General features: G+C 32.9%; 1 long non-coding RNA gene across 3 annotated transcripts; it reads right to left on the reverse strand.

The window, feature by feature from the left end:
* Positions 1–7,518: 7,518 nt before the first annotated feature.
* On the reverse strand, positions 7,519–10,548 carry LOC127879909 (uncharacterized). Of its 3 annotated transcripts, none has more exons than XR_008049332.1 (3): positions 10,315–10,548; positions 9,637–9,810; positions 7,519–8,642 (listed from the first exon to the last, which is right to left on the reverse strand). It is a non-coding gene; the product is annotated as an uncharacterized LOC127879909 (long non-coding RNA). The 3 variants fall into 3 exon arrangements; XR_008049333.1 differs by lacking the exon at positions 10,315–10,548 and adding an exon at positions 10,081–10,286; XR_008049331.1 differs by lacking the exon at positions 10,315–10,548 and having other exon boundaries at positions 9,637–10,299.
* Between the last annotated feature and the right edge of the window lie 1,991 nt (positions 10,549–12,539).

Below are 12,539 nucleotides of genomic sequence, written 5' to 3' on the forward strand. Positions count from 1 at the left end.
AATGTGTTTGTTGTACATTTAAGTATTCATAAAAATGGTGAATATAATAATGTTTCAGTTGATTTATTGTGTTTGTTGCACATTTAAGAAGTCAGCTAAGCTAAAATGTTGAATATAAATATGTCTCAGTTTATTGAATTTGTTTTGTGTACATTTACGTAATCAGAAAAATGTTGAATTTTCAATTATAGAAAAATATTTCCATAACAGTGCGATCTATGGCATATTTCTTGATATTGAATATTGTTTAAGAAACTTGAGGCATATATAAGATAAGATAAGATAGTTTATTAAAGTCTCATCATCATGTGCCTAGTAAAACTTATATAAAATAGCTTTAAAACATAGTACATAAATGCCGCTCACAATTGAGTTATAAGAGACTATACATATTATAAAAATATAGTCCGGCATTAATAGCCAAAACTTTATGAACATATTTCACTTCAACAAAGGAGAATGTTGATCAAGTTTTCAACTTCAAATATCGGTTTCAAGTAAAATAAAGCATACAAGAGTATGATAAATCTTTCATATAATTGCTTTGGGTGTTATAAAGATCATTTTGCAAATCTAGTGCCAATATAACTTCTTAATGGAGCAGAAAATTGAATAAAATTAAAGTTGTCAAGATACAAATTATAAGAAGTGTAATGTCTACAAACAAAATGAAGATGATTAAAGGATGGTTTAGTGAGTATGGTAGTAAAAGAAAGGAAACTATTCTACCCCAGAAATTTTCTGTTATACTAGCGTGGAATGTATACCGTCTTATGAAAATTGTAAACTTGATATTTAACACTTATGATACAGCTGTTATAACACAATGTATTATAGTATGATACCAGAAGCCGCTACTAGATACTCATATTTAAATATCCAAGTCAAACACTCAAATCATACAAGAGAAGAGGAATCCCTTCAGTATTTATGAATAGGAGATGCTAAAAAAGAACCATAACATACAGTGTACTATCCTACAAAATTTAGAAGAAATATCCATCATTCAGTGGCAGCTTCTAGTATGTGACTAGAATCACCATGAATATCTAAACAAATCTATAAAAAAAACTGTGTAAGTTAACATTATTTACACATTTTTAAAATTTAAACACATTAAAAGATCAAACTCTACAATACAATTTTCTTTTTCTTTCTACTAGAATATGATGACAGGCTTTTGCAGATAAATACACAAGGTTTTCGTCACTAAACATTCTAACCAATTGGTCGTCATCTGACATTTTATCATTATTTGCAAACATATTTTCGAGTGCAGAGACTAGGTTATTTCTAATATCACAATATAACGGACAATCAAACAACACATGCTTTTCATCTTCAACATAATCAGGACAATTAAAATATTTTCTGTTTGACACATCAATATATTCATAGCGCCCTGTTTCTATTCTTAGTGGCGCAACACCACACCTAAACTTTGTAAAAGCTGATCTCTATTGAAATGGCATATTACACATAAGATAGTTTTCTGTGCAATACTGTGATTTAAACTTTCTGTAAGTTCTTAATTTATTACCACCGTTTCCTCTTATAGCATTGTGCCTCCCCAACAATAGCTTCCACTTATTTTTTTCAATATCTAACAATTTCTCTTCCAACATTGATAAAGTAGGTTTAGCATTTCCAATAATATTATCTAATATATGAGCTATATTAATTTTTGATAAAAGTTTCTACAATCTATAAAAAAACATTTTTAACATTGCAAGCTTTGGACCACACGTGTATAGATTTATTAATTCTATTATCATCCATACTCATAACTCAAAAATACTGTCTAAATACTGAAACCCATTGTCTAACAATTGGTGGTTTCCAACCCCTCTCCACTTACAGCAACATTCGGAATATACTTCATTATGTCCAAAGTGAAACAGAAACCGTTAATTACTTTCTAATAGTGCAAACAAGGTCTTAAATGAGACCCATGCGAGCGAACAAGTACACGCATTGAATATTTGGAAGATAAACCATTGACACATAGAATGTTTTTTTATACATTTTTAAACAAGTAACTTAAGTTTATTTCTTATATTTAATGTAATAATGTAGTGTATTTAATTTTAGTATCTGGTGGCGGTTGTGGTCAAATTAAGTTAATATGTCAATTTAAAGAAAAAGCTTAAAACACTCTAGAAGTCACATTTATTGTTGAATATTCATTGGGCGGACAGTTTTCCTTATGTGGATATAGGTAAATCTAGTTGACGCTATATTAGCCTTATTTATTAGACAATATTTATGAAACTTGGTATGAACATTCGTTCAAAAAAACCTTTTCGCGGTTGGAAACTGGTTCAAGTGATCTCAAAAACTAAGTCAACAACACACTAATGTTTAAGGAGTAACGTTTTTGTCAAATCTTAATGAACCTCGGTCAGAAAGATTTTGGAATGATATTTCAGTCGAGATATAAATCAAAGCGCTGAAGGCACTGAAGTTGTTCGCTATTGCATAATTTGACACGCAATTCATTTTTCAAAATCAATCGCAAGTTTGAAATTTACACACGCCATTTAACTTTATAAAGTGTCTGCCATAGCGCACGGGTCGAGTTTTGTGTGCACTTTTTATCATCCTTATTATTTCATAGAAATAACTTAGACAAAATAAAAACAACATGTTTTTTAGACGTTCAGCAAGCATAGAAAGTATGATGAAAATGGTAATGTGAACTTAATATAAAGAAAATTTGTAGTCACCATCATATAAAAGGAATATTTGTCTAATATCAAATAACTACTTCACCAAGAATATAAATTCATAATGAAAGTTCCGTGTACAAAACTTTTGATTTTTGACACTAATACAAATTCAAAATATACAATTATCTTCGTATCTTGTATATGGAGGAATAAAAGTATATACACATTGCGATTTATGCTTTACTTGTTACCCGAGCAGTTCACACGGTGTCAACAACGCTGACATAAACATAGGTATAGAGCACTTTTACAACCCGTTTTGTAATAAAAACATGAATTGTAATAATTATAACAAAGTGGGTTGCGATGCATTATTACATTTCGGGTCGACAGTAACAACCCGTTTTGTAATAAAAACTTGAAATGTAATAAATGTTATTATGTTCATTAAATCAGAGATACAGACTTTTTAGAAGTAGTTTTCATGTTTTACATTTACATAATGAATATATAATTTCGGTGGTGAATTTTACTTCCAAAAAATAAGTTCCCATTGTTTAAATGATCGATTATATTTTCAATGCTGGATAAAATTAAAAATTTCAACCCCAAAATGTTATACATTTGCTCATGTCGTATAAATACCGAGATGTTGATATGGTTTTCATTTATTTTCAAGTTTTAATACAATTTTGATTAGGAATTTACAATTCACCCGACCTTCGTTCTTGTAGACTCCATAACAAAATCATAAATGCAAAAATGTATTGCAAAGTGGGTTGCGATGTCCGATAAAGTCCGAGATATAGATTTGTTAGAATATTGTTTCATGTTTTAAAAAAATTGAGTAGGAATTGACTATTCACCCGACCTTCGTTCTTACACATTTTATCAAACAAACATAAATGTAATAAATTATTACTTGGTGGGTTGCGATGCATTATTGCATATCGGGATGACAGTAAAAGTTATTCAAACGATCTGCGAAAATATTTTCATATTTAATCATGGACAGTTTCAAGAATAAAAGATGTGATGAAACATCAGTTTATTTAAGTTAATTAAAATAGTTTACAGTTGTTATTGAATCAATACAAGTGTGCAGCTTTGACAACAGAAGTTAAGCAGCAATGACTTTAAGGTATCCACTTTTATAACTCATTTCACCCTTTTTCAAGAATGAAATCCCCCTATTTTTCAAAATAAATGGGTGAAAACCTCATTTCCCAAATAATTTCCTGGGGCACTGTATAAACCATAATATAAACACGAAAATAGCCTTATAATTCCTATGATAGCCTACGAATCTTCGACATAATTCTACGTCGAATACACAGTGTATATACTAACTTCTAAAAGTGTAAATGTAATGTTCAAATCAAAGTAAGTAAATTGTAGTCTGTAATCAGCCAGTGCTCATTTTCTAAAGATAAGTTAACACGTAAATGCACTATGGATACTTGTAGAACAAAATAATTAACCAGTTCTTACCTGTAAATTTACTTAAAACTTAAAAAATCCTTGCCTTCATACGTTCTGCTCAATAAAACGGGACGTATTTGAGGACTTTGTACCTAAATCACTAGTTGCAATAATACAACTGCCAGCTATTGACTCTCCGCGTCGCTCGTATGTACTCAATAAAGTTTAGAGCATTCAAGAAAAACTACCTTACTCACCTGCTCGTTATCATTGTGTTTAGGTTACAATATACTTAATCAACGTACACACCAACACCTCGGCCAACGTACACACCAACATCCCGGCCGACGTACACATCAACACCCCGGCCAAAGTTCACATCAACACCCCGGCCAGCGTACACACCAACTCCCCGGTCAACGTACACACCAATACGCCGGCCAACGTACACACCAACACTCCGGCCAACGTACACATCAACACCCCGGCCAACGTACACACTAACACTCCGGCCAACGTACACACCAACACTCCGGCCAACGTACACACCAATACCCCGGCCAACGTACACACCAACACCCCGGCCAACATACACACCAATACTCCTGCCAACGTACACACCAACACCCCGGCCAACGTACACACCAACACCCCGGCCAACGTACACACCAACACCCCGGCCAACGTACACACCAATACGCCGGCCAACGTACACACCAACACGCCGGCAAACGTACACACCAACACGCCGGCCATCGTTCACACCAACACTCCGGCCAACGTACACACCAACACCCCGGCCAACGTGCACACCCGATCAGTGGAATAAGTGTCAGGATATATGCAGAATCTGGTGTTTTTTCGAGTTATATTTTAGTGAATACAATTAATTTATTAACAAGTATGTTAGTTTTTGTTGTACAGCCCTTTTAAACGCTTTAGGACAGACCGACAGACAAACAAACAGACAGACAGACAAGTTCACTCCTAAATACCCCCCCCTAAACTTCGTTTGTGGGGGTATAATAAGGTCGTTTTATTTGTCTATTTTTCACATTCAAAATGATTGAAGTGGACATACTAGTAAATGAAAAGTTCGTTATATATTTGAAGACAGATAAAGTTGCCATTGATGTGGTTTTGTTGCTTAAAGGGATCTTTTCACGTTTTGGTAAATTGACAAACTTGAAAAAAGTTGTTTCAGATTCGCCGATTTTCGTTTAAGTTATGATGTTTGTGAGGAATCAGTAATACTGAACATTTACCATGGTCTAATATAGTCATTATATGCATCTTTTGACGACTTAAAAACCTGAAAATTATAAAGCGTTGTAACGCGAAACGATTGAATAATTTGGAGAGTTCTGTTATTGTCGTTTAATTTTGTGAAACTACGAAGATTGCTTATATAAAGTATAAAATACGTCACTCATACATACTTGGCAGGATGGCCGAGCGGTGTATTTGGTTTTTACTCCAGGACTCCGGGGGTCACTGGTTCGAGCCCTGATGAGGGCTACATTTTTTTCCTTTTTTAAAATTTTATTCTTGATTTTTTACTTGAGCTTTTTCAATCAAATGTTTACTTTTATCATTATAAAGCCTTTAATGACAAACTTCAAAACATGCCAAAATCTATTAAAAGGCCATAACATAACATAACATTTATTCGGCATTAAAAAGCATATTGCAAATTTATAGCCTATACACACTATGTGTTTGCGATAGCAAAGACATGGTACATGAATTTGAGAAGTACAACATAAAATGATGTATACAAATAGTGGGTAAAACAAAAAAGAAAAAACATGTCAAAATCATTCAAAGAATTGAATCAATTAGTCATTTACATAATGAATATATAATTTCGGTGGTGAATTTCATTTCCAAAAAAAAAGTTCCCATTGTTTAAATGATCGATTATATTTTCAATGCTGGATAAAATTAAAAAATTCAAAATTGTTTAATTACACAGACTCAGTTAAGGATGTTCGATCGTTTCGTGATTTTAAAAAAAATATCCAGAATGCTATAATTTTTTGTAGGGTGATTAATGGATATGTATCTGAAGTAAATATCAAATAAAAAAGGGGGGTCACCGTGAATAATTTTGAGATATTGACGGTTTTTAAATGCCATGTGCGTTTGAGAAAAGGTCATTTTTGCGGGGAATAAAATTGGGGGTACGGTAAAACGTTTGTGTGTAAAACATTTAAAATGGACTAGTAGTATTGAGATTGTATTAGATCAGCAACTGTAACATTTGTATTATCATACTGAACACATTTAAAACCAAAAATATTGGAAATGGTAAAAAGTAATGAGACATAAGTATGACTAGTTTTTTGTTTGTTTTGAACTTTTTATTTCACAGTTCAAAAATCGATGACATACAATACAGATACAAATTTCTGTTGATGTAATTTTCATATTCATTTGAAGTTCCCAATAATTAAAGTAAACTAGCTTAGCATAAAAATGAAGTAAAGAAATTGATAGGTCACCGCGGATTTTTTTTGGCTACAGACCTTTTAATATGGACTTAATTTCAAAAATATAATTACTCACATTGTAATAGTAATTAAAACAAATCTATATAAAAACTGCTCCATAACAAATAAAGTTATCAACTGAAATTTGATACACGTACAAATATTTATTATATACATACTTATGGAAATATTTCAGATGTAACACATGAAAAAAAACATGTTGATGTTCAAATAAACATCTTTAATTACCCCACCCACCTGTTACCCATGTTTAGTACAGTCCGTGGGCACCTCCCGTGTGCAAAAAAGAGTGAAAGCTAATTTATATATCAATTTTTAGGTAAATGTCTGAAGTGTCAGAAAATGTTGGGTGGACGTGCCGCGTGATGGTACGGTTTTTGTATTATGTAATTGTGTTTGGTTGCCATGGTAACAGTTTCGAAATACTTCTATTTCCAGTTTAAGTGCTAAAAAGGTCCCATAATCGTTTTTTTATTCTGGGTTTATGATATTAAATTACTTTATCACAAAAATATTTTAAATGAGATCACACACACGCTATTAATGATGGTAAACTGTACTAGTATTCGGATAAATTGAAATTGGGATAGCATTCAAATTACTGTTGACTATTGCATACGTTTTTGATATAGGAGACACACTTTTATCATAAGTAAGGTTTCAAATATTAGATTGACAAAGAATCAATGGGGTTAATTAATTAGTTATTGCATAATTTATAACAAATGTGTGTAAACCTGTAACAGATAAAAGTAAATGGTTGTATAATGATCACCTTGTAATTACAATATAAAACTATGGAAGAATACAATACTTCATTTATCAACGGTATGATTAATGCAAACCATAGCTTGTGTACATAACTGAGCTGTTATCAAATTCGACTAAGAGCCATGTACACACATTACATTTTACACCATACGCTTAATACAATACGAATACATTGCTTTCAAGCTATAATCAATGTAAAATTTACATATCAACATTGTGCATGTACTACACATTTGCACTGAATATATGACAAACATGAGTACATATGTAACAGAGTCAGTCAAATATATGATATATAGCATTATATTTTTTGCATTCTAAATAATCAAAATACAAAAAAAAGAAATATAACTTGAGTCACCAACAGTCGGTCGTCATTATTTAAGACTATATTTATAACTTAATATTTATAACATAGAAGAAGATGTTTAAAGGAAAAGTTGACGCACGCACGACGGACACAGGATCATGACATAAGCCCTGCTGGCCTTTGGCCAGTGGAGCTAAAAACAACATTGAATACAATAAGCGGGGCAATAATGTTTCACACACCATCTGTGGTTTAATGCACTGCCAAAAATATCTTTCAACTTAGGTGAAACATGAGAAATACAACTGACATAAGAATCACAACATCGAGAAGGAAAAACAATTTCATAGCTAATCTATATACAAGATGCAAATTACAATTGGTTAGATGTCAGGCAACAAATAACTCGCTATTGCACATATTATTTTCTCTGATTTTGTTACTCTGATTTGTCCGTTTGTAACCTCTGACAGGGGGCTCCTCAAACCACTCAGTCCGTTTCTTTTTGATTCAATACTCAAATGTTTAAGTTGCAATCCACTTCCTGCAACTTTCCTTGTAATACCTTGACTTATAACTTATATGATTTTATATTTGGTAATATTTCTTTTAACATTTTTAAGTATCTAAAAAGCCACAAATATTTTGCTGAAACTCAAACATTTTTCCACAAGTATGGACAGCATGGAGCAACACTTTACAATCAGATACACTCTATGTTATGCCCAACTAAAATTTCTGGTGAAAATTTCTGTAAGAATGTTATAAAACGTGTCAATGCAGATTTGATGGGGACAGCTGTTACTTTATGTCCCTTAACAAGCATAGAGTCTCCAACAACTGTCACTCCACTTATTTCTGACGCTTTCAAGGACATCTTCTTCTCAGGCATCACATATGTTGAAAACTGACCAGTTGAATGCACTGCAGCTATCTGAATTATGTGAGAAGTACGCTCTGAAAAAACAAAACAAAAATTTTACATAGAAATTGCACAAAATCCATTTTAGCTCCATTAATCAGAGAGCCTTGGGTCGCTCGCCCGAGTACAATGTAAACTTCTAAAAATACTTTTGCAGTGTTTAAAATAAACATAAAAGGGAAAAACATTGCACCCCCCCCACCCCAGGACAGGACTTATTTTGAAGCTTAATTTGAACAATCGTAGAAGAGGTTCCTTTACATCCATTCTCTATGCATTGTGGTTTAAGAGTTTTTCAGTGGAAGGGTTATTGATCCGAAACAATTTTCACACTTATTGTGATCTTGACCTTTGACCAAGTGACCATAATTTAAATAGGTGTTATATACTGTCCAATCCCTATGCACATGGAAAGTAAAAAGCCAATCCGTGAGAAAGTTGACAAATTATTGATCGGAAACTAAATGATCTACCGACAGACCATTATCCAGCAAAACAATATTAACTCTCTCTTCAGAGGGGGGGCATAATAACTGTTATTATAAAAATTGAAAAGCTCTTTTCTTCGATTCATGGATATATCAAAGTAAGTTTTTGGCATCTTATTTATTTATAAATCTGAAGAAGCGAAGAGAAGAGTGTTTAAATTCTTAAATGATGCACAATAATTTACTATAGCCAGTTGTGGGTAATGTAACATTGAATCATCTAAGTGGTATTTACTATCATTTTATCAATACAGATTAAGAATGATTTATTATATGAAAGCAAAATGAGAAATAAGTCTGAACATAACTCTTGTTGCAATTCAATCATATGCTAGGTTGACCTACAATTGACACGATATCTCACATCGAGTTACACAGCAGTAGCATGTTGAATTATGTTACACATGTAAGTAAATATGTATATTTTTTAATAGAAGTTGAATTTTGGAGATTTAAAGTACCTAAATACCTGAATTGGACCAAGATAAACATCTGTATGTGCAACACTGTGAATAAGGAATATGTAAAAAATAAACTTTACCTAACCCTCTTGTTTCCAAATCAAAGAAAACAAATTCCTTCCCAGTAGTGTCTAGCCCTGCTGGACCAGGCTTGGGTACAGGTGGGGGTAAAGTTGTAACTTCAACATCTTGGTCCTCTATGTTTGAACAGTATGTTGGTCCCGCTCGTACTTCTTGCACTGTCCTTTGAATGCCTGAACAGGAAAACAGAATTTCAAATTGGAAAATGTGCTTGCACCTTCATGGGTTATCTCCGATTTTAATTTAAAGAAATGATTACACAGCACATTAATGCTTTTACAATAATCAATTTACAAACATTAGCATATGCTTTAAAATGTGCCTACTACTTTGCATATATATAATTGATGGATCTATTGAAAAAATCTCAAACAAGAAATGTGTCCACACGACACGGATGCCCCATATTTCAACTTTGTAACAATATAAAAAATAATCCATACAATTGTAAGAAACCCAGGATTCCACATGGCCATGTTCGAACTTGGTCTAGACACAGCTTCTGACCAAGTTTGGTGAAGATCGGATGAAAACTATTTGAATTAGAGAACAGGCACGAAAAGTATGACGGGCTGACCGACCGACCCACAGACAGTTCAAAAACTAAGTCGCCAATTTGGGGCATACACATGAAGAATACTGTGTTTTAAAAATAAAATGCCCATAATTAAAAATACCGTTCCAGTTTTTAGTCTTATGCGTCGCTGTTTTGCTGCACGAGCAACAACTATAGCCTTTCTTTTTTGTGCTGAAGGTCACGGGGAAGGGCCAGTTTCGATGTGAAAGTCCCAGGTGAAACACCCAGTTTATGATTTACCTGAAACAGATTGCAGTAAATGACAGAACAGTTTACAATCCACAATGCTAGAATATGCTTATGCGGAATAAAATAATATGATTTAATGTCAATAATTTACAAAAGTTTCATAATTTTATAAGACCTAGAGATCTACATAGTAACATACACACAAATAATAATTAATTTAAGCCCTTTATTTTCAAAACCAATACGTATGTGACGAATTGAGAAGATTTATGTTTTGTAAACTTGCAAAATTTCATTTTTATTACCGGTATTAATAAATAGGGCTCCAGGAAGAAAATAAACTTATGTCACTTTAACCCTTCCAGTGCGGGAACCGAATTTTGAAGGCCTGTGCAATGCATTTTGGTAACAAGAAGTAGTCGGTACAAATGATAATATATTGCCTGAATCCGAATTATGTGACACTTCTAGTGATATTCTTGCAATAAATCTAAGTTACCTCTATACCTTTGCTAGAAAACGCAGATGTTAGAATTCAAAATGAAGAGGAGAATGAAGTTCATGATGTTGATGCCCAACTAAACTTGCATAACTTGCTGTATTGTAATATGTCTGAAATGGAATTTTATGGAAAACTGTCATTACTTTCTTCATGTCAGTTAAAGTAAGATTACTATTCAAATGTTGTACAATTGTTCGTAAAATAAACTTAACCAATAAAAAATCAGTGTCCCGTATGGCAATTGCCGACATTTCAACGTCAGATGTGGTCTGGTAAAAAAGATGTTTGTAGATACAAAATGCTCGTTTTTAGTATTGTTTTTCATATCTATTGATACGAAACATGAACACTAAAATGGTGTTCGTTTGAATAGATATATTCGCGGGAATTAATTGTGGCCACAAATAAATAAAAACGAGAATTTTGTATCTACAAAAACCAATGAAATCATACCACATATAGCGTTGAAATTTTAGCTATTGCTATAAAGAACACTGATTGTTTAGGTGTAAAATTTATTTTATCAAAGTCTTAACGAAATTTTCGTTGATTTTGAGCGTTATAGAGACTTTAAAACACCTATTAGGACATGTTCCTTTTCTTTTTCACTAAGTTCTCGCATAGTAAAACATGTTCTTGAATTTGGCCAAGAGAAAAGTTTTTCTCACAATGATAATTGCAACCACATCCTTGCATGAATTTGTGAAGAGAGGCAAGTTCGTCACAATCGTGTAACACTTGCTCGTGTTCATTGTCACTGCTGTCATCTTCCTAGCTGACTTGTATCAGAGTTGATCGAGCACGGGAAACAAATGACTCCGTTCTCTCAGAGCACCACTCGTCTCTTTCATGGTCTTAGTCACTAAGAGTAAGAGTCTGTGACGCGCACGGGTAGAAACCGTGGTTTTACCAAAATGCTCAGAGTAGAGACTTTCAGAACCTAAAGAAATCAAATTACGTATTAAACATTTTTTAAACCTCGGTGAGCATTGAAGTGCAATAATTGTTATCATTATTCTTAATTTGATAAGTTTACACGTATAGAGTTAGCGACTTTAATGTGTCAAACTAAAGTATTTATGGAAAACACATTTATCATCGTATAAATGACGTTCGAAAATCTAGATCGATTAAACATAAGGAAATTATACTACATGTATTTCTTTTTGATTTATGCTGTTGAGAAGAATATTAGATTCCATTTTCTATTAAAGTGATACTATGGCATTTTTCACTGATGAATTGAGCTGAAAAGAATTAACAGGTAAAAGAGTTAGTTAAAATGTTGTTGCTGACCAATTATCTGGAAGTCATCTTGCTACCAGTTGTTTATAAAAAAAAGATTTTATATTCGATATTTTACATGACTGGTGAGTCTTGTTAGCCGAAATTATCCGTACAACAAAATTGTGTTTGTGTATCGTATGAACGAATCTGCACTACGACTAAATTTAGTATCACATCGTAAATGCATGATCAGTTGTCAAACGAAAGTACGGTTGATATATAAATGCATTCATTTTCTCGTTCCGGGATATTGTTTTAGAATGTTGATCAGGAATGGAAATTACTGGTTGCCCGTGAGCCCGGGGCCAGTACATTGAGGCCAGGGCAACTCAATTTCAAAAGTTAGT

This window comes from Dreissena polymorpha, chromosome 4 (assembly GCF_020536995.1).
Source record: "Dreissena polymorpha isolate Duluth1 chromosome 4, UMN_Dpol_1.0, whole genome shotgun sequence".
Classification (NCBI taxonomy): domain Eukaryota; kingdom Metazoa; phylum Mollusca; class Bivalvia; order Myida; family Dreissenidae; genus Dreissena; species Dreissena polymorpha.